Source organism: Dasypus novemcinctus, chromosome 17, assembly GCF_030445035.2.
Source record: "Dasypus novemcinctus isolate mDasNov1 chromosome 17, mDasNov1.1.hap2, whole genome shotgun sequence".
NCBI classification, from domain to species: domain Eukaryota; kingdom Metazoa; phylum Chordata; class Mammalia; order Cingulata; family Dasypodidae; genus Dasypus; species Dasypus novemcinctus.
In genome coordinates, this window is record NC_080689.1 from 6,122,058 (window position 1) to 6,141,934 (window position 19,877).

The 19,877-nt window shown below is 48.2% G+C and overlaps 1 protein-coding gene and 1 long non-coding RNA gene across 6 annotated transcripts in view; one reads left to right on the forward strand and one right to left on the reverse strand.

Annotated features, from left to right (window-relative positions):
• Positions 1–19,877, reverse strand: part of AFF3 (ALF transcription elongation factor 3) — a 563,374-nt gene that overhangs the window by 519,549 nt on the left and 23,948 nt on the right. The window lies entirely within an intron of this gene.
• Positions 1,989–5,366, forward strand: LOC101446474 (uncharacterized). Its single transcript, XR_001118360.4, has 3 exons — positions 1,989–2,128; positions 5,056–5,112; positions 5,233–5,366. It is a non-coding gene; the product is annotated as an uncharacterized lncRNA (long non-coding RNA).

A 19,877-nucleotide genomic window follows, 5' to 3' on the forward strand; every position in this document is an offset into this window, starting at 1 on the left:
CCTCCTTTCTTCTCATTTCTTACGGGGAGGGCGGCTGAGGCCTCCGGGGGGAGCTGCAAACTTCCCGCCCCCGCTCGTGCCCGGAGAGTGGCCTGGGGTCGGCTGGCAGGGCGCCGTGCTGACGCCCCCCGATTGGAAGAGCATTGCTCCCCGCCGCCTGGCTCTCAGGGTCACGCCGAGAAGGCCCCCACGTCTAGAGCAGGGCCGCAGCTCCGTCTCGCCAGCGCCGGCCTAGAACCTGGAATCCCCTAGGGCCCGCGGCGCTGCCTCCGGCCCCCCTCGGAAGGATTCCAGACAGTTCCGGAGAGGGCAGCCCGGCGCGAGCAGGACGGAATAAGGCATCGTGTCCCGCGTCCTGCACCCCAAGCCCTGCCCCGGGAGGTCTTTCCAATCCTAGCCCCTTTGTTCCCTCTCGGGGGGAGGTGGAAGCTCAGGCTGGAGCCACGGGGTGCCCAGGCACGTCGGTGGCCGTCACGGGACCCTCCAGGGCCTCGGGAGGCACCCTCCGCACCTCACCAGCCTCTGAATGAGGAGGAACCAACCTAAGTCTGGTTTGCATTTGGAGGACAAAAAGACCAGGGAGAATTCTTTTCCTTGCAAAGCCGAGCTCCCGGCTCGCACCTCACCTTCCCCAGATCTGGTGTGGCCCTTCCTTTTTATTAGCATCCTCCACTAACGTGTCAACTGCAAAACGATGAGGGAAGGCAAAGTCAGCGTAAACGTCGTTTGAGAAAATGGAATTATGTTACAAGCTGACAACTCCCAGCCCCTAAGAACCTCCTAAGAGAGTTAACAAGGCTCCGAAAGAACAAAGACGATGGTAAAACCGGAGAACGTGCAGGTGCAAAGGGCTGGCTGGCCGGATCCCAGGCTACTCCACCGTGCATTTGGAGAGAAGAAGAGAAATCGGTCTTCCTAAAACCTCTTTAGCATAACCTTGCTGGGAATGTTTGCTCTGGCAGAGTGAGATGCCTGAGACTTCCAGAAAGCATTCCTGGGAACAAAGGATGGATGGGGGTGGAGAGGGAGAGGAACAGGCCTTCTCTGGAAGGACTGCAAGTCCCACCGCCTGAGCAAGAACGAGGCCGGTTGCTGTGTTCAGGCTGCGGCCGCCTGGAAGCTTCTGGAACGGAGACTCCCCGCCCCTTGGGGGGATCCGGCCCTCCTTCCCTCCCCAGCCCCTCTGCTCCTACCAAATACTGCTGGAAAACAAATAGAACCGCCTTTACTGTGAGGCCTGCACGGGGCTGATGCTCAGAGATACAGATGTGCCCTGACCCAGGAGGCTGAAGCCAAGAGGTCGCCCCCAAAAAGGAAAGGGACACCCACCGGTGGGCCTCCTTGGCTGAGCCGTCTACTCATAAAAGGGCTTCTCTGCAAGAGCCCCGGAGTAATGGGGAGAGTTAGATTTGAATTTAAACACAGTGCCTCATGCTAATACACGAGGGTACTTGAGCCAAAAGCGATTTCACTGTGGGTGTTTTTAAATGATTCTTCAGGAATTGCTGTTATTTTCTGTTTAGGACCTCTAGCCTGGGGGGTGGCCGAATTAATGCTTTTATTTCCAGGGCATGTTTTCGTGGAGAGTGACCATTTGGCGGATGGGAGCTTTTAAGGAAATCCAAGTAATAGTTGTAGGTTCCACTTTTGCTAACGTGTTAGGAGAATAAATCTAAATTAATAGTTTTTTTACAACTAAAATAGAGAACAGTTCCTGAGAGCCTTTATGGGGAGATTTTTTTATTATTATTATTATTTACCTGGCTTATTAAGAGGTTCCCATGATCCTGGGTACATGTACCAAAACAAATGCTGGGTCTAGCTGTCAAAATTGTAAATCCTTCATACGAAGCAAAAAGGGCTTAGACTTTCTGGGATTAGAACACCAGAACTAAAAGGGAAGATTTTTATAAAGTGGTAAGGGACTGAATTTTTTTTTTTTTTTTAAAGGTGGTTCCTGTGACACTGATGCAGCTCTTGTGCATACTATAAGACCACAAGTCCAGAGGGAGCTTGTCTCCTGATATGGATGCTGCAGTACTAGAGACCTGAAGCAAACCACCCTGCTCCAGAATGGGCTGCCTGGGGAGTCAATAAGCCGGAGGGGCTGCTCGGCTCCCTAGCTCAGGTTTGTTTACACTAAGTACATGAAAGGGAGGGACTAAGAAACTGATCATACTCAATCTGGGTCAAGAGCTCTGGGTGAGGTTAGCTTGGGCCCCGCTCACATTCTGCCGTCGAAAGACAAATCAGAGTCGAATCTGCAGGCTGTCGCATTTTGTTAGGGACAGGAAAGTGCTGCCGCAAAAGACCCAGGCCCCTGGCAAGAGCATGGGTAGCTTTGGAGTTCCAGGGACAGCAAACGATTTTTATAGACGTTAGAAGGAAGTTAGCTTGACTCCCACTGATTGGACGGTGGTTCGGCCATCCTATGGGTGCAAGATTAGGGCAGGTGGGCTTTTGTGTTGGGTCAAAGGTCATGAACTAGGGGCTTGATTGGCTAGCTGGTCAGCTGCCTTGGCGGGGACTTCAAATTTCAAAAGCTGTCAAGAGGAATCTCAAGCTAGAGGTCAAAGAGGCAGGAGGGCACGTGATTTTTTGTTTGGTTTGGGTTGTTTTGTTTTGTTTTGTTTTTGCTCTGAGGATTCCCAGGGCTTTTTCTACATAATTTTATCAATTTCCCCCCTTTTGGTCATCCCCTCGGTTATGAGGGCTTGATGAAAGACTTTGTTAGTTTCTTATTTACCAGTAAAAGTCTCTTGTTTCATCAGCAGTTTCACATATTCGCTGAAGTTCAAGATTTTGTTTCCATTCACGCTGGTTTTGTAGCCACAGTTATTCTCAGTTGTCAAGTTAGTGGCTGTGTAGGCCACTTGAGAGAGACCAGACAACAAAGGGGTGATTAAGGAGATAAGATTAAGAGGATAACAAGTGACCCTATTAGAACATCTCCAAGCCGAGGTGCCCCTGGCCCTAGGAGCCAATGAAAGCAAAGCTCAGACCACTCAGATTCCAGAGGTATGGAAGGGATCCGGCTCCTTCTCTAGCGTGGTCTTCTGCTGCCACTTCCTCTGGACAGGCATGTACAGATACCCAGCCCTGGGTCCCCACCAGCGCCCACACACCCCCTTGGGACGCCAGAATGTAGTCTAATGCTAATCAGTTTTGTAAAGGCGTGTTGCACAGTTCCAATACCCCATCAGCACGTGAGCTGGTGGCCTGCACTTGGTGGGGCATGGATTTCTCTAACTCAAATGCTACCCTTTCTACCTTGTATAACCTCAGTGTATCTTCCAGCACAGGAGAGAGCTGCCCCAGTGACAAGGGGAGCAAGACCAGAACATCCCGTGGGTTTGGCCTGGGTTCGTGGGTTTTTCCATGATCTATTTAGAGCTGTTCTTAGTCTGGTAATAATCTTATAGAGACACCACATCGTGATCCCAGTCTCTGGGAGTCTTAAGGCACACCCCAGAGTCATTCCATAAAGGAGATTTGTCTGATAGGACAGATCTGTCTGATGTTTCAAGTGTACAGGTGTAAGGGAATGGTTATGACAGGAGTATCTATTTGGAACTAAGCCGGAACAGGCACTGGCCCAGCTGTTACTGACTGGTCTCATTTGCTATATGGTGTGCTAGAAGGACAAAGGAATCGTGTTCAAAGCAAGAACACACAGGGAAGACCTAGGGTAAGGAGAAAAGGAAAGCAGGGTGGGAGGAGGATGTGGCTCAAGTGAGTGGGCTCCCATCTACCATATGGCAGGTCCAGGGTTCGATTCCTGGGGCCTCCTGGTGAAGGCAAGCTGGCCTGAATGGAGTGCTGGCCCACGCAGGAGTGCTGGCCCACACAGGAGTGCTGGCCCATGCATCAACCAGGCCTGACCAGAGAGCTGGTGCAGAAAGATGACGCAACAAAAAGAGACACAAAGGAAAGACAATAAGAGATGCAGCAGACCAGGGAGCTGAGGTGACGCAAGAGATTGAGCACCTCTCTCCCACTCCAGAAGGTCCCAGGATCAGTTCCGGTGCTGCCTAGAGAGAAGACAAGCAGACATAGAAGAACACACAGCAAATGGACACAGAGAGCAGACAACTGGAGGGGGCGGGTAAAAAATAAATCAATCTTTAAAAAAAAAAAAAGCATGGTGAAGGAAAGGTATATTGGGGATAGAGATTGCGCATTGTAAGGAATACAGGATGAATAAAGGAAGTGACAGAGAATAAGATAAGAAAATTCAGGCGCATCTTGACCTGTGGTCTTGGGCATCATCTACTTGTGCCAACGTCTTGGGCAGAAGCTGTCTACATCGGATGCCATCTGCTTGTGGAATCCTTGTATCAATTTTAGCTTGAGATCTGAAATGGGAGCCCCCCTCCTGGGGCTTGGAGCACGTTTTAGTTGTGACATGTGGACCCAGGAGTCAGTTTCCTGTCATTTACTGCTGCAGTGGGGGGTTAGTAGGACTTGATAGGGCCCTTTCCACCTAGTCCTACAGCAGTCCTTCATTGGTGTCTCCCAGTAAATCAAGCCTCTGGGTTAAAGGCCATGTAGAGTCCACTGTAGAGGAATCTTGGGAAAAGCAGCCTAGATCTTGAGTGTAGTGGATTAGTCCCTTAGAATAATGAACAATTCACATTGTAATAGATTGGCGTCCGTGAAGTAGGAGAAATAATAAGGCTCATGGGTTTTCCCACTGTGGTTTCATAGGGAGTTAGCTGCTGTTTGCCAGTGGGCTAGATCTTACGGCGTTCAAGCCTAAGGGTTCAGACTCAGATAATTCCTTCTTAAGATATCATTTGTTCTTTCTACCTTTCCTAACAATTGAGGATGGCAGGGACAGTGAAGCTTTAAGTTGGTGGGTGAGGCCTTGCAAAGTTCTTTGAGTAAATGGGGAGACTTTATTGCTTGAGAATATAGTAGGAATTCCCCAGGTGGGGAAAACAAAGTCTAATCACATTTTAGCTATTGTGAGGGCAGTATACTTATGATAAGGAAAAGCTTCTATCCACCCAGATAATGGACAGACGATAACAAGGATATATTCATATCCCACAGAAGGGAGTAGCTGCTTAAAGTCCATTTGAAGATGTCCAGAAGGGCCTGTCAGTAAAGGTATTTGACCCTGTCCCACCTTTTCAGTTTTACCAGGGTTATGCTAATTAACAGGTGGAATGTAATTTATATACTTGCCTTGCTTCTCATTTAAACTCTCTTCTTTTTTTTTTTCTGGAGGTGAAGCTCTGACCTGTCATTGATTGCAACCACTTTCAGAGAAGCATCAGAGTAAAACAATGTAACTGACAAAGAAATTTGGTGGTTTTTGTGGCATGTGGCATTTCTTAAAGAATAACTAAAAATATGACCCAATTAATACTATACTATTGTCTAATATCATGCAAATCAGTATCAGGACATAATATGGACAGAGAGAACACTGTCAAATTTCTAGGACTTTTATATAATTTCTAAATATTTATACAAGTAACATTTTGCCCATACAAATTTAACCAAAAGATTAGAATACCCCTTTTAATTTTACAGCGATTCCCATGCAATTCATAACATATCAAATGAACCAAACTATTTCTAGCACCTCGCATTTTATATGGTAAGAACTAGTCCTTTGTGATTTTCCATGGGCCCTCTGGAAAATCACAAAGAAAGTTTGAACTTAAAAAGATCTTTAGGGTTTGATTTTGAGAAGGCAAAATGTCAAAACTTATCAGGAGATTTGAACTTGGCTAAAGAGGATCTTAAGTCACTGATAAATAATAGTTGGTTCCCTACATAACTAAAGTGACAAAAGATTTTATAAGTAAATATTGGTAGTAACATGATTGTAAAAAAAATAAAAGGAAACTAAAACTTAGTACTTTTAAAGGTGAGAAGACTTGTTTTCCTATATAATAAGGGATGATTAGGTCAATATAAGTATCAATGAGGACATTATTTTGATATGACATAGAATCTTTGCCTTTTGCCTTCTAAGCAGATTACTGGTTAAGGAAAACCTTTATAACCTCTCACTGAGAACAGACCAATAATCCAAGAAAAAGTCATTTTAACAGAAAACCAAATTCTAGTTTTACATGAATATACTGTTATATATGAAGGGTCTTTTTAAAAAATCTTATACATAATAGTATAAATCTTATAAATAAATAAGCCTATCAAATTTTAGTCAGCATTGACTGTGACAAAGTTCATTTCCCACAAAACCTTCTACAACTTTCTATATCCACTTAGGCTTTGTCCTCCTTCACTTTCCCGGTCCTTACTCTGCAACACCTGGTCAATTTACTTTAGGATAAAACTACTCCTTTCCCTTTACAAAAGCTCATCCTGCATAACTTATATACTTAAGTTCCCAAAAAGATCTTGGAAATTGTCTTCACGCTGACATCCTACAAAACATAGTAACTTTTGATATAAAGTTTATCAGAATAATACCCAACTTACTTAAACATAAATTTATGTTTTATATCACTTTAAACATCTAATATATATAATGCTAGCTTATTTGATCAGTAAACCTATATAAATTTAGGAAGAACATACCCAAGTATAATAATATTATATGCTTGTATTGCTTGATAACACAAAAGACATAGGTGTTTTTATTTCACTACCAATATTAAAATAGTCCTGTTTGCCAAAGATTTACCTAGATTATGTGCACTTGAATTTTTAAAACATTTGGATTTATTTCTACAAATACTGTTTTTTACATTGGAAATATTATAAGTTCGGTTTCTTTAATTTCTGGGATTTTAACAGTATTAATTTATATATAAGCACTTAGTTATCTTTAAGCTATTTGAATAGAGCTCTTTTAAGGATTTTTATATGTTAATTTGGTATTACCATCTGGAGGTAGGAAAATATGCATCAAACATATTGACAGACACAAATAGAGATCTTACAGCTTCTAATAAACATTTTTCAGTCATGAGTCAGACCAAAAAAAACCCGACAGGGAAGCGGATTTGGCCCAATGGATAGGGCATCCGCCTACCACATGGGAGGTCCAAGGTTCAAACCCTGGGCCTCCTGACCTGTGTGATAAGCTGGCTCACGTGCAGTGCTGATGCATGCAAGGAGTGCCATGCCACGCAGGGGTGTCCCCCACGTAGGGGAGCCCCAGGTGCAAGGAGTATGCCCCGTAAGGAGAGCCACCCAGCACGAAAAAGTGCAGCCTGCCCAGGAATGGCGCCACACACGGAGAGCTGACGCAGCAAGATGATGCAACAAAAAGAGACACAGATTCCGGGTGCTACTGACACAAGCAGACACAGAAGAACACACAGCCAATGGATACAGAGAGCAGACAACTGGAGGGGGGAGGGGCCCGCGGGGAAGGGGAGAGAAATAAAAAATAAATCTTTAAAAAAAACAAAGAAAACCCACAGAAATAAAAAATTCAGTAGTTTACATGAAAGAACTGGCCTTGCTCTACTCTTATACTTTTATTAGAATTTTTGTCCTTGGCAGATAGGACAAATTGAGGTTACTTATTTAATAAGAGAACTAAATCTTTCCCATCGTAATTTATGGAGGCGACATTTAAGATTTTCTTTGTCCTGATTTGTAATCTTACAGAAACGTTGCCCTATTTTTCATGCCCATTCTACTTTCAGATTTAGTGTGGAAAGAGAAATCGAGTGGGTCCCCGTGTGGGTCAGTCCAGCCAGCTCTGGCCGTCCAGGTAAGTTAGCACCTGAGGTTCTGACCAGCAAGCGTGCAAGCTAATTTAAGTTAGGGAGCCCTGGATCACAGGCACCCAAGAGAATTCTAAGGTCTTCTGTGAATATTTGCTGGTCTTATTTGGGGAAATCTTTGATTATGGCTCTGAGGTCATTTGGGGTCTAAGGTTTAAGTGCCACTCTGGTAGTGGGCAGCCAAGTCCCATAGAAGCTTTAATATTTAAAGGAGCCTCGGGAGTTCAAGAGAAACAACCTCAGGGTAGCTATGGGGGAAGGGCTGGGCACAGGAAGGTGGGGGAGCAGGAGGTTTGGTTTGGAGTTTGCTCCCCTTTGTTCTGCTTCCGGCCTTTTCTTTTTCTAATGACCCTTTAAGTAAAGCTATAGTGGAGGTGGATTTTCCCCTAGCGTTTGCTCCAACTACCAATCTTCCAACTTTTTCTCTTTTTTTAAGGCGCCTCTCGAGTGCATGATCCTATTCCTATAAAGTTTCTCAAAGTGACCACTACAAAGACATATTGTCCTTCCTGGGACCTAACAATATATAGTCACAGGTCCGTAGAGCCAGGGGTTGTAAGAAGCAGAAGTTTTAGCAGGAGGAGGAGAGGGTGTTAGTGCAAGAAGAGCAGAAGTTCTTGGAAATGCCCCTTGGCCCCAGGCCTGCCTTTTGGCTCAGCCAGTGGGGTGCCACTCTGCCCTTAGCAGGATCCCCCAAGGAGTGGGGGCTCTGGGAGGGTGTCTGGAATGAACACAGGCAGCACAGGGGGTAGAAAAGGGGACTTGTTACACAGGAGAAAGAGACTGGCAAGTTGCTTGCCCTGCGATGCAGGCCGGAGTCGGCTGATCAGGCCTCATGGTTTGCCAAACCCTATGTCTCCAAGAGAGACAGAAAACTAGAGAGCTGGAGGGAGAAGTGAAATGGAACCCAATGGAACATCTGATGACAGATCCAAAACCAAACTCAAACCAAGGGGACTTACACGGAAGTTCCAAATAAAAGGCAATGGAACGCCATGCAAATACTGGGATTCTACCAGAGGAAGGGTATGACAGTTTGAAGCAATTTCTTGAATCCCCAAATGAAGACTATGTTCTTGAACTAACCCATTCCTGCAGGTGTGAGACCACCCTTTCGAGTGGACTCCGTCAGTGAGGCGTGACTCAGGTTGAGTCTCCGTCCTCTTTCTGGGCCTCTTATAAACGGAGACATAGAGAAAGGAAGCTGGCATTTTTGACCCTTCCATGTGAGAGGATCGCTAGCAGCCAGAGTTTAAGCAGGAAGCCCCCAAAAGGCTGGGCCATGGAGCAGCTCAAGGCTGAGAGACGAGCCATACGCCTGATGGCTCACAGCTGAACTGGGGAGAAAGCGGAGCAGCTGAGACCGAGAGGAGGCCTGACCCGAGACAAGCCCTGTACCTGGTTGCCCAAAGCTGAGCTCCAGGAGAGGGCAGATTATGGAAGGGAAAGCAGGGACCTCGGCAGAGATGGGCCACTGCATCACCACGTGGCAGGACCCAGGATCACAGTAGCTGACTTTGGTGAGAATTGATTTGGACCTTTCACTGCCTCAAAACTGTAAGCTTTTACCCCCAAATAAAATTCCTATTATAAAAGCCAACTCATTTCTGGTACTTTGCATCAGCAGCCTTCAGCACACTAAGAAAAAGGGGTGACCCGGGGAATGCGGAATCTCAGTGACTGGACAGCAGACACAAAAGGGTCTTTGCGTGGGCTCCACGCCTGGCCTGTCGCTGAGTCCAAAGTCCCATGGGACACATTCTAAATCTCACGGGGACTTCTGAACTTGTTGAAAGACAAACCAGAGTCGAGTTTGCAGACTACAGCAATTTAGTTGGGACACCAACAATTTGCTTCAGCAAAGAAAGCCTGAATGGAGGTAGCCTCGGGGTTCTAAGGTTGGCAAATGATTTTTGTAGACATGAAAAGGAAGTTAGCTTCATTCCCACTGATTGGCCAAGGGCTTGTCTGTCCTATAGGGTTTAGGACAGGTGGGCTGTATTTTGCACTGGGTCAAAAGTCATGAACTAGGAGCTCAGTTGGCTAGCGGGTCAGCTGCCTTGGCAGGGATTTCAAATGTCGAAAGGTAACTGTAGGAAACTCAAGCAAGAGTTCAAAAGGAAGTAGGGCAGGGTTTTTGGCTCTGTACAATTTGATCAGTGCCAGTGTGGAATTGGAGTCCTCCTAAATAGACCAAGAATGAAATTGTGGTATGAAACCAAGGAAATCCCCCTTTAGATATAGATTGATAGAAGTCTTGCATGGATTTATTAATTCACGCCCTATTCTGAAGACAGAGCTGCAATGCAGGGGCCACTTTTGTGACCAGGTAGGATTTTTCCTCTCTTCGTAATCCCAAAATTTCCCTAGAAAAGTATGCCTGGCCGGAAGCCAGCTCTGCAGGTGGTCTTGCTGCCTGGAGCTCCCCGAGCCCCCAGCCATCTCCTCCAGCCTTGTTTGTAACTACACCATTCTCTCCTGGCCCAGCAGTGCTGCAGATGCATCAGTCTGCTGTTTCTTCCAGAGACTTCTTGGGTGGTTGTATCTAGGGATTGCAGGATAAGCCCTCGAGGCTTTCTGCTTGCAAATTACATGCTCCTATTTGGAGCCTCAGGACAGAATGGATTTTAAATCCACCCAGAAGTTCCCACGTCTTCAGGCCTTTCCCTCTTCTCAGGTAGCTCCAAGTGATTCTGGCGTCTGCTCTGAGCTGCCTTTCTTTTTCTGTGCTTCTCATCTTCTCCAGGTCCTGAGCAGATGGTGTGCTGGGCTGGCTACCATCGCTCCTCCGGTGTTTCCATGGAAACCTGGGGCACAGGGACCCTCTCTGCCCTGGGCTCTCTGGCATTACCCTCTGGCGGAGAACCTGAGCACTCTACCCCTTCCCCTTCCTGCCGGCCTGCGACATCCGAGGGTGCTTGAGAGCATTCTATAGCCCAGAAGCCAGGGCCATGACCGACATCAGCCAAAGACACTTCCCCACAGCTAGGGAACTGGGTGGAAAAGGGAGGGAGACGGAGCAGGGGGCTGAGGCTGCTTGGCGTGCTGGCAGTGTATTTGGACAAGCTGTCCCCTCAGCCAGCTTCCATAATGGCTGGTTATCCCTCAGGAGTCAAAAGAGAAGCTCTAGGGGAAGCTGACTTGGCTCAGTGGTTAGGGCGTCTGCCTACCACATGGGAGGCCCAGGGTTCAAACCCTGGGACTCCTTGACCCGTGTGCAGCTGGCCCATACGCAGTGCTGATGTGCACAAGGAGTGCCGTGCCACGCAGGGGTGTCCCCCGTGTAGGGGAGCCCCACACGCAAGGAGTGTGTCTCATAAGGAGAGCTGCCCAGGGGGAAAGAAAGTGCAGCCTGCCCAGGAATGGTGCCGCACACATGGCGAGCTGACATAAGATGACACAACAAAAAGAAACACAGATTCCCGGTGCCGCTGATAAAGATAGAAGCAGTCACAGAAAAACACACAGCAAATGGACACAGAGAACAGACAACTGGGGGCGGGGGGTGAGGAGAGAAACAAATAAATAAATAAATAAATCTTTTTTTTTTTTTTTAAAAAAGAGAAGCTCAAGGTTGCGCCGGCCTGTCAGGCAATGGACACGTGTATGCCTGTTACTGACATGTTACACTTCACTGACGTTCACCCCCTCTATGGGCATCCTCTTGGGGTTTTTTTGGGGGGGTGGGGAGGTACGAAACTAGGCTTTCCCTAACGAATGCGCCTTCCTCAAAGTATCCACCATCCTCCTGCCTACATAACTCACTTATATAGCCACTAAGCCATTAATTAGATTCAGAAGTCTCTGGAAACAGCAGAGCTGGGCAGGGTCAGAGGGCAGGGAAGACAGAAACCAGAGGGTGGAGGTAAAGAAGCAGAGGAGGAATGTTCATGCCATTCAAACAAGGGAAAGAATTTTAAAATGTGGTCAACTACCAGAACATTAGTTAGAAAATTAAAGAATTGTCCAAGAGTCCTTTTTTAAAAAAGTTGTTCTGGCGTGTGGATCCATGTATGTAAATCTCTGGTGTTGGTTGCCTCTTGGACAGTGAGGTCTACATAGTAAACTGGTAAGAAGACTGGAGAGGGAAGCTCTTGCTGCGTTTAAAACGAGGTGGGTACGTTTAGTGAAGAAGAAAATGCAGCTGGGAAAGTCAGAGGCTCTTCAGAGTATGGATTAGCGTGGACTTACTGATACTCTACTATGGAACTATTGTGACTAGTAATGGAAGGAATCTAGCATTGATGTGGAGAAAGTGGCCACGGTAGCTGCTGAGGGTGGGGAGAGGGTAGAAGTGATATGATGTGGGGCATTTTCAGGACTTGGAGTTGTCCTGGGTGGTGCTGCAGGGACAGATGCTGGACATTGTATGTCCTGCCATGGCCCACTGGGTGGACTGGGGGCCAGTGTAAACTATAATGTAAACCACTGTCCATGTGGTGCAGCAGTGCTCCAAGATGTATTCACCAAATGTAATGAATGTGCCACAATGATGGAAGAGGTTGTTGATGTAGGAGGAGTGGGGTGAGGGGGATGGGGGGGTATATGGGGACCTCATATTTTTTTAATGTAACATTAAAAAAAAACGGGGAAAAATTTTTTTTAAGTATTTCCTGTCGCAGATCATGCATTTCAAGCCGCCCTGACCTATTTGGGGGATAATCCCACTGTTTTGTGATCATGAGAAGATCCCTCTGTTCTGGGAACAAACCAACCATCCTGACTTAAACCTGAGTTACCCCCCCCACCCCGCTCTTGGCTGCGCTTCGTCACCATGCCGTGTGCACTGGGCGTCAGCGCAGACATTTTGCTATGTGGTAGGTCCTGCTCTAAGTTATTAACTTCATTTATTCTTTCTAAAACCACATGAGCTGTGTTACTATTGTTTTCATTTTACCGGCGAGTAACTTAACATTAAAACATCACAAAATAAGCACGTCAAGAGTTGGGATTGCATCTGGCCAACGATATGCCACGTCACAGCCTGTGCCTGTTGCCTGACTTACCTGTGGCCTTTGCGCTCCCCCCTGCCTCCAGGTGCTTAAAGAATGGATGTGATACAGACACAGGCAGAAGGCCAGAGGGATCTTCCCACCCTGTCCCGTCTTCCTTTTCTGGTCCCAGGCTCTGTTTACACAGGCCTGGCGAGAGCACTCGCTCTCTCGAGGCCTCCTAGGCACCTCCCTTGCAGCCTGAGGAAGCCGGGTGGCTCTGTGACAGCCCTAAAATGGCACAGTCGGTTTTCAGTCGCTCTTCTCGAGCACCGCCAGCCGGGCACCGCCAGAGCAGGCCGGGGGAGCCATCGACATTTCTTGTTTGAACGTAGGACTCCTTGGCGTGAACAGGTCTGGGCTGTTGGCCTGTTCTGAAGGGCGCGTTGCGTTGCTCTAAGAGGAAGTGACAGCCAGAACCACGTGCGAAGAGGAGGTGGCGAAGATCCGGGGGAAATGTGGCCAAGAAGCCCCAACACGCCTGTGGGGTCAGGCTCTTCTCTCTGGCACCAGAGAGTATTCCAGAGCAGAGCCGACAGCCCCACGCGGTCCCCGGAGGACACTGGCCACGTTCTGAAGGCAGAGGCGGTTCCAGCTGATACGGCACCAGGTTAATCATTCACGGCAAAGGGCTGCAGTGTCAGGCCCACATGGCCCTTCACTCCGAGGTGCCCCCCACAGCCGGGTCCGTCCCGGGAGTCCTCAGAGCCACAGAGAGAGCAGGGTCCCCCGCGGCAGGCTGGGGACCAAGAGCTGGGGCTGCCCGCCCAACGTCCAGCCCCTCTGCGTTGGATCCAGGGAAGCCGGGAGCCCGGCTGAAATAACGTTACTGTCCAGCGCCGGGCCCGTGACCCAGCCGTGGTCACCAAAGTGGAAGTGACATTTTCTGGGGAAGTTCTGCTTTCCTGGAGTAGGCGCCACCCCATCCTCTAATCATCCCCTTCTTCTTCTAGTCGAGGAGGCCCCAGGTGGAGCAGCTGCCTTGGACACGAGAGTGAAAGCCACAGGCTCAAGGTGGCAGGTGGGAGGTAAGGAGGACGCGAGGTCAGTGACGACATCGTGCACCTGCACCACCCTTGGGCCACCTTTGTAGCTCTGGCCTTGTGGGGACAAAATAAGACCCTATTTGGGTGAGCCACCCTAGTTATGTTTTGATTATTGCTCGATCCTAAATGGTAGAGGAGTCACAGCCCCCGAGCGTGCCCTGCACAGCACCACAGACCACCGACTTCCCCACCGATATGCCCCAGCTGGGGCAGCACTCCCGGAAGGACCAGCTAGGATGGAGAAAAGCCTCCCGTGTGACTCCGTAAACACTATCTTGCATCCAGGGTTCACTCCAAAGGTAAGAAAGTCAATTAATGAAAAACCCATGGGAAGTGGATTTGGCTCAATGGATAGAGCGTCCACTTACCATATGGGAGGTCCAGGGTTCAAACCCAGGGCCTCCTGACCCATGTAGTGAGCTGGCCCACTCACAGTGCTGATGCGTGCAAGGAGTGCCATGCTATGTAGGGGTGTCTCCCACGGAGGGGAGCCCCACACTCAAGGAGTGCACCCCGTATGGAGAGCCACCCTGCGTGAAAAAAGTGCAGCCCGCCCAGGAGTGGCGCCACACAGGGAGAGCTGATGCAGCAAGATGATGCAACAAAAAGAGACACAGATTCCCAGTGCCACTGACAAGAATGCAAGCAGGCACAGAAGAACACACAGCGAATGGACATAGAGAGCAGACAATGGGGGGTGGGGAGAAGGGGAGAGAAATAAATAAAAATAAATCTTAAAAAAAAAAGAAATTGTCTTCAAAAATAAAGAAATAAGAAACCCATGTTCACGTGTCCAAAGATGGGTGAATCTGGCTCCAGCACTTCTGACTGTTCCATACCCACAATCGTTTCTTTATTTCCCTGTTATTTATTACCTAGTTAATTTACTGCTGCATCCCTTGTGGGGATACTAAAAGATTTCATGTATGGAAAACAGTGTAGGAGTACTAAGAGTGTGCCTTTCTGTGTCCTTACCCATCCACAGAAATATGCGTGCTTCAGACTCTGACATTGTTTCTCCCAATAAACTAATTACCACTGTATGAAGCTGATTTACTTCAGAAGCAGTTTAGAAAAACAACTAATTACGTACAGTATTTTGAAATATAAACTGCATTACAGGGTTAGAACCCTATAATAAAACCACAGAAACTTCAGTCAGTAGAAAGCAGAGCGGCTTTATCTAGCCCCTGCCTGATGCAGGAATGCCCTGTGAGCCCCGGAGCGCCCCGGCTCCTGCAGGACGTTTCTAGTGGCAGGGAGCTTCTCCCTCAGAAGGCTTCCTCTTCCCTGTAAGGAGCTCAGGTCCGACGGGAGCAGCCTTCTTCCTGAGGTCTATGGATCCCAGCTGGGTATCTCCCGAGGTTCCCAGCACCTCGGAGCCGGCAGGAGGCTCTCAGCTGGGGCTCCGTTTCCTTGAATTCCACCGACCGCTCCTTCCTACGTGGACGTGCGTGGGCTCAGGTGATTTCCTCAGCACCTTGGGCAGAGGGGAGGCCTCGTGCCGAGCAGGGGAGCCGCTCCGTGAGAGCGCACGGGCAGGGGGAGGAGGGAAGCCCCGGCTGGTAGTTGGTCTCTTGGAAGAAGAATTCCCTCAGGAAGAAGTTGGAGCTGGCCACAAAAAGGAAAACCACGAGAGAGGGAGGGGGGGAACTTCCGGAGAGAAAGACAACCTCCCTGCTGATTCTCCAAGGAGCAGCAGCACGAAAATGGGAGCCCAAGACCACGGAATGAGGTGAGTTCAGGAAGGAGTCTGGGGCAGAGCGGCAGGGTGGAGGCTCACGTGCCCAGAGCAGCTCTTCCGAGGACGGCCCTCAGGGTTTTTCCAAAGCTCCAGCTTTCCTGTGATGCGCCTGGTAATTCCCTTTCCTTGGCACAGACATTTCTGTGTTTATGAATTAAGTATTACTTCCTGTCACTCTCGAAACAACAGTCTAAGGTGGTTACAAGAGAAAGGGAAGCTCACCCTGTGGGGCCTGGGTGCGTGCCAGCCGCAGCACACGCTGTCATCCTGCCATTCTCCCTTGAAGAACACGACCTCGAGTCAACGACGGCGTCCCCCAGCGGGGGTGCTTATCCAAGCCCGGGCCTGGGGGGCGGGCTGCAGAGGACAATCTCCAGGATCACATGAGTCGCTTCACATATTTATTTGCAGAGCAGGTGTTATTGAACACCAGGCATGTGCCGACCAGTGCGCGAAGACAGGAGGCAAGAGAGAAGTAAAAGGAGCCCCAGAGAGCGGCGTCCAGAGGCTGATGCAGATGCAGGGTCACTCACTCGCTGGCTCTTCTTTTTCAAGATTTATTTATTTTATTATTTATTTATTACATCCCCCCCCCCTCGCGGCTTGCTTGCTGTCTGTTCTCTGTGCCCATTCACTGCGCGTTCTTCTGTGTCTGCTTGTCTCCCTTCGTTGCATCATCTTGCTGTGCCAGCTCTCCGTGGGCACAGGCCAGCCTGCCTTCACGAGGAGGCCCCGGGATGCGAACCCAGGGCCTCCCATATGGTAGACGGGAGCCCACCTGATTGAGCCGCAGCCCCTTCCCTCTCACTGACTCTTGAGTTCGACAGATATTCATTGTGATTGTATGGACTCAGGACTGCTAAGGACTGACATTACCAGTGCCTGACACACACGTGGCTCTGGGTCTCACGAAGGAGGGACACAGACTGTACCCTAGCGTGACGAGTGCCAGGATGCAGGGAGTGCAAGTGCTCGAGAGATTTGGAAAGTTCTATTCCAAGTCAAGACCTGACTTATCCGCTTAAGGGGGTGGTGGAGGAATGGAAAAGGTGAGTAGACTCTGCTGCAACGGGCCGCCTGCCGTGACACAGGTGTGTCTACGGAGCTGGGGCAGCAGGAGTGGGTGGCCAAGCCATCGGCATGACTCACTCTTAAAGGGCTTAAAAAGTTGGGTCTAAAAGCATGAAATCTAGAGTGAGGGTGAGGTGGCAGCGACGGAAGAGCATCCGGGCAGAGGGCAAAGCTCGTGGTGAAGCAGAGAGACACAAAGAAGCCTGTCGGGCTCTGTGAACAGAGGGTCCCGTGTGCCCAGAGCACGGCCAGGGCCCAAGGGGCGTGGAAGTCGCCGACCACGTGTGGGCAGCAGCGGGCGCCGGAGGAAGGAAGAAGAAAAAGGGGCCAAGACACGGCCAGGAGAGCGGGGGCGGGTTGTGCAGAGCCTTGTTCAGCTGCGGTGAAAACCCTTGACACGAGCAGGAAACAAGCGGGGACACCGTGAAGCAGCAAGTGCACACGCGGCTGACAAACCCAGGGGCCACTCGGAGCCCAAGAGGGGAAATGGGTTCTAGGAAGCCAGAGGGAGTATTTCACCACCCTCGACGCAGAGAGTTTCCTTTTTTTTTTATGTTTTAAAATCAAGCAAGGGAAGCGGATTTGGCTCAATGGATAGAGCGTCCGCCTACCACATGTAAGGTCCAGAGTTCAAACCCAGGGCCTCCTGACCAATGGGGAGCTGGCCCATGCGCAGTGCTGATGTGCCCAAGGAGTGCCCTGCCACACAGGGGTGTCCCCTTGTATAGGGGAGCCCCACACGCAAGGAGTGCGCCCCGTAAGGAGAGCCGCCCAGCGCGAAAAAAGTGCCGCCTGCCCAGGAATGGCACCACACACACGGAGAGCTGACATAACAAGATGACCAACAAAAAGAAACACAGATTCCTGGCGCCGCTGACAAGAATACAAGCGGACACAGAAGAACACACAGCGAATGGACACAGAGAGCAGACAACTGCGGGGAGGGGGCGGGGAAGGGGAGAGAAACAAATAAAAAAAAAATAAATCTTTAAAATAAATAAATAAACAAAATAAAATCAAGCAAGCCCATAAACGCCTTCCCTCGGCACAGGGCTGGATGCGTCATTTGTGTCGCACCAAGTGAGAGGACAGCGGAGCATCCCTTGTCCAGAAACCAGTCAGGGCCACGGGTTGGCGGCAGTGCAGCGCTGACCCAGCCCAGGGCCCCTCCAGCAGGTCTGCGGGTCGTGCCTGCCGGCCCCAGGGCCACACGTGGGCCATCGGGCCCTCAGTCCCTAGCCCAGGCCGGTGGCCGCGGCGGTTCCTGCGCGGGATTGAGCCGCAGGTCTGGATGCAGCACTGCGCTCAGTCTGCGCAGGCCGGGCCCCTGCACTTGAGCTCATTCCAAAACGAAAAGTGCCCCCCCCACCTGCATTGTATGGATATTAAACATTCAGGAAGAAAATTCAACCCATGCGCGGCAGTTGGAGACAAAGTTAAAAAGGTGAAATTACAAGAACTTTCCATTTTTCTCTCCCCATTTCGTAAGGGTGAGTCTTTAAGAAGACTTCCGCTTGCTCAGCAAGGTGATGCTAGAGCTGTAGGTTACAGAAGTCGAGAGAGGGGGGAAATTAGTCTATGAAAGAAAAATAACAGGCTTACAGGCAGAAAGGCCGAGAGTGGCCATGGTGGGGGGGCGGGGAGAAAGGGAGTGGAATTTGGGGGAAGGACAAAAATATTTAAATACGATGTTGAGAAAGTTTTGCAACATGATGTAATCCCGTTTTCCATCCTCCTCCTGAGCTTCAAATAAAACATGGCTTTGCTCATCAGTGTTTAGGGGATCAGACTGCGTGCGTGTGTGCTGAGAAAGTGGTTTGCAAACCAGACTGTGGGTTACGATAACTCAATGCCGTGCACCTCCCAGAGACGCTGATTTCCTGAATGCGGAGCAGCTTCGAGGAGCCCTGACTTAGGGGAAGTCACCAAGTGAAAGCATCGCGCTTAGGGGGTCTCTTCTGGCCCTGACCCAAGTTCTTTCCTCTGTGGCCTCGTTTCCACCGGTCTATTTGTCTACACTTGGGTCGGTTACACACCTGTCATTACTGTAGCTTTATAATAAACTTAGACGGCTGGTAGAGCCATTTGCTTCCCCTTGTCCTTCTTGAAGATGATTTTGCTGTTTTCCCTATAATTTTAGAATTAGTTTGTCAAGCTACACACACATACACACACACACTTGCACGTGCAAGAAAACCTGTTGGCATTTTGACTGAAATTGCTTTGACTGTTTAGGTCAGTTTGGGGAGAACTGATAACGTTAACAATATTCAGTCTTCTCGTACCTAAACATGTGTATATCTCTATTTATTTAGAGTTCCTTTTATTTACGTCAATAATGTTCAATATTTTTCTGCATAGAAATCTTGCATATCATGTTAGAATTTTTCCCTATGTGCTTGATGAAACTGACTTATTCATTCTGATCATTTTTCTTAAGTTTTGTATTTATTTTCTATGGAAGCAATAATGCAATAATGCCATCTGCGAACGGTGGCTTTGTTTTTCTTTCTTGGCAATCATTACACCTTTAATTTATTTATTTTAACTTTCCAGTTAGAACTCCAAATAAATGTTGAAAAGAAGTGGGAATGGTGAGCATCTATGTCGTGTTTCTGAACTCAAAACTGTACAGATTTTTTTTGTGCATGTGGACCCTTTATCAGAATAAAGAATTTCTTAACTATTCCTAGTTTGTTAAAATCTTTTATCTATTTATTTGTTTGTTGAAATCATAAACTGATGCTGAATTTTATAAACTTTCTGTGGCCTAATGAGATGAATATATTGTTAGACCCCTTATTTCTATTAATGATTTATGTGGTTAATTACATTGATTAGTTTTCAAATCTTATATTCATGTAATAAACACAACTTGGTTATAATGTATTACTCACATATATTTGTTGCTCGATTCCATTTGTTTGTTTTTGTTTGTTTGTTTTAGGATTATTCACCAGTGATCATGAAAAAGATTGACCTAATAAGTGAGTACAACTCTCCTACTTTGAAGTGACTTGTCAGCTTTTTCTAAGGAAGTTTTGCTGATGGATAAAAATGAGCAGGGGAGTTTTACCTCATTTTTAAGTTCTCTACAAGAGTTTATGTAATATTGGCATTATTTCTTCTTTAAAGAATTAGTAACATTCACCAGTAAAGTCATCAGAGTCTGGAGTTTTCTTTGAAGGGAAATTTGAAATTATGGGTTGATTTTTAAAATAGTTTTAAGTACATTTTCTGTAAATTTTGTTAAGTTGTATTTTTCTAGAAATGTATCACAGTCATCAAAATTTTCAAAGTGATTGCC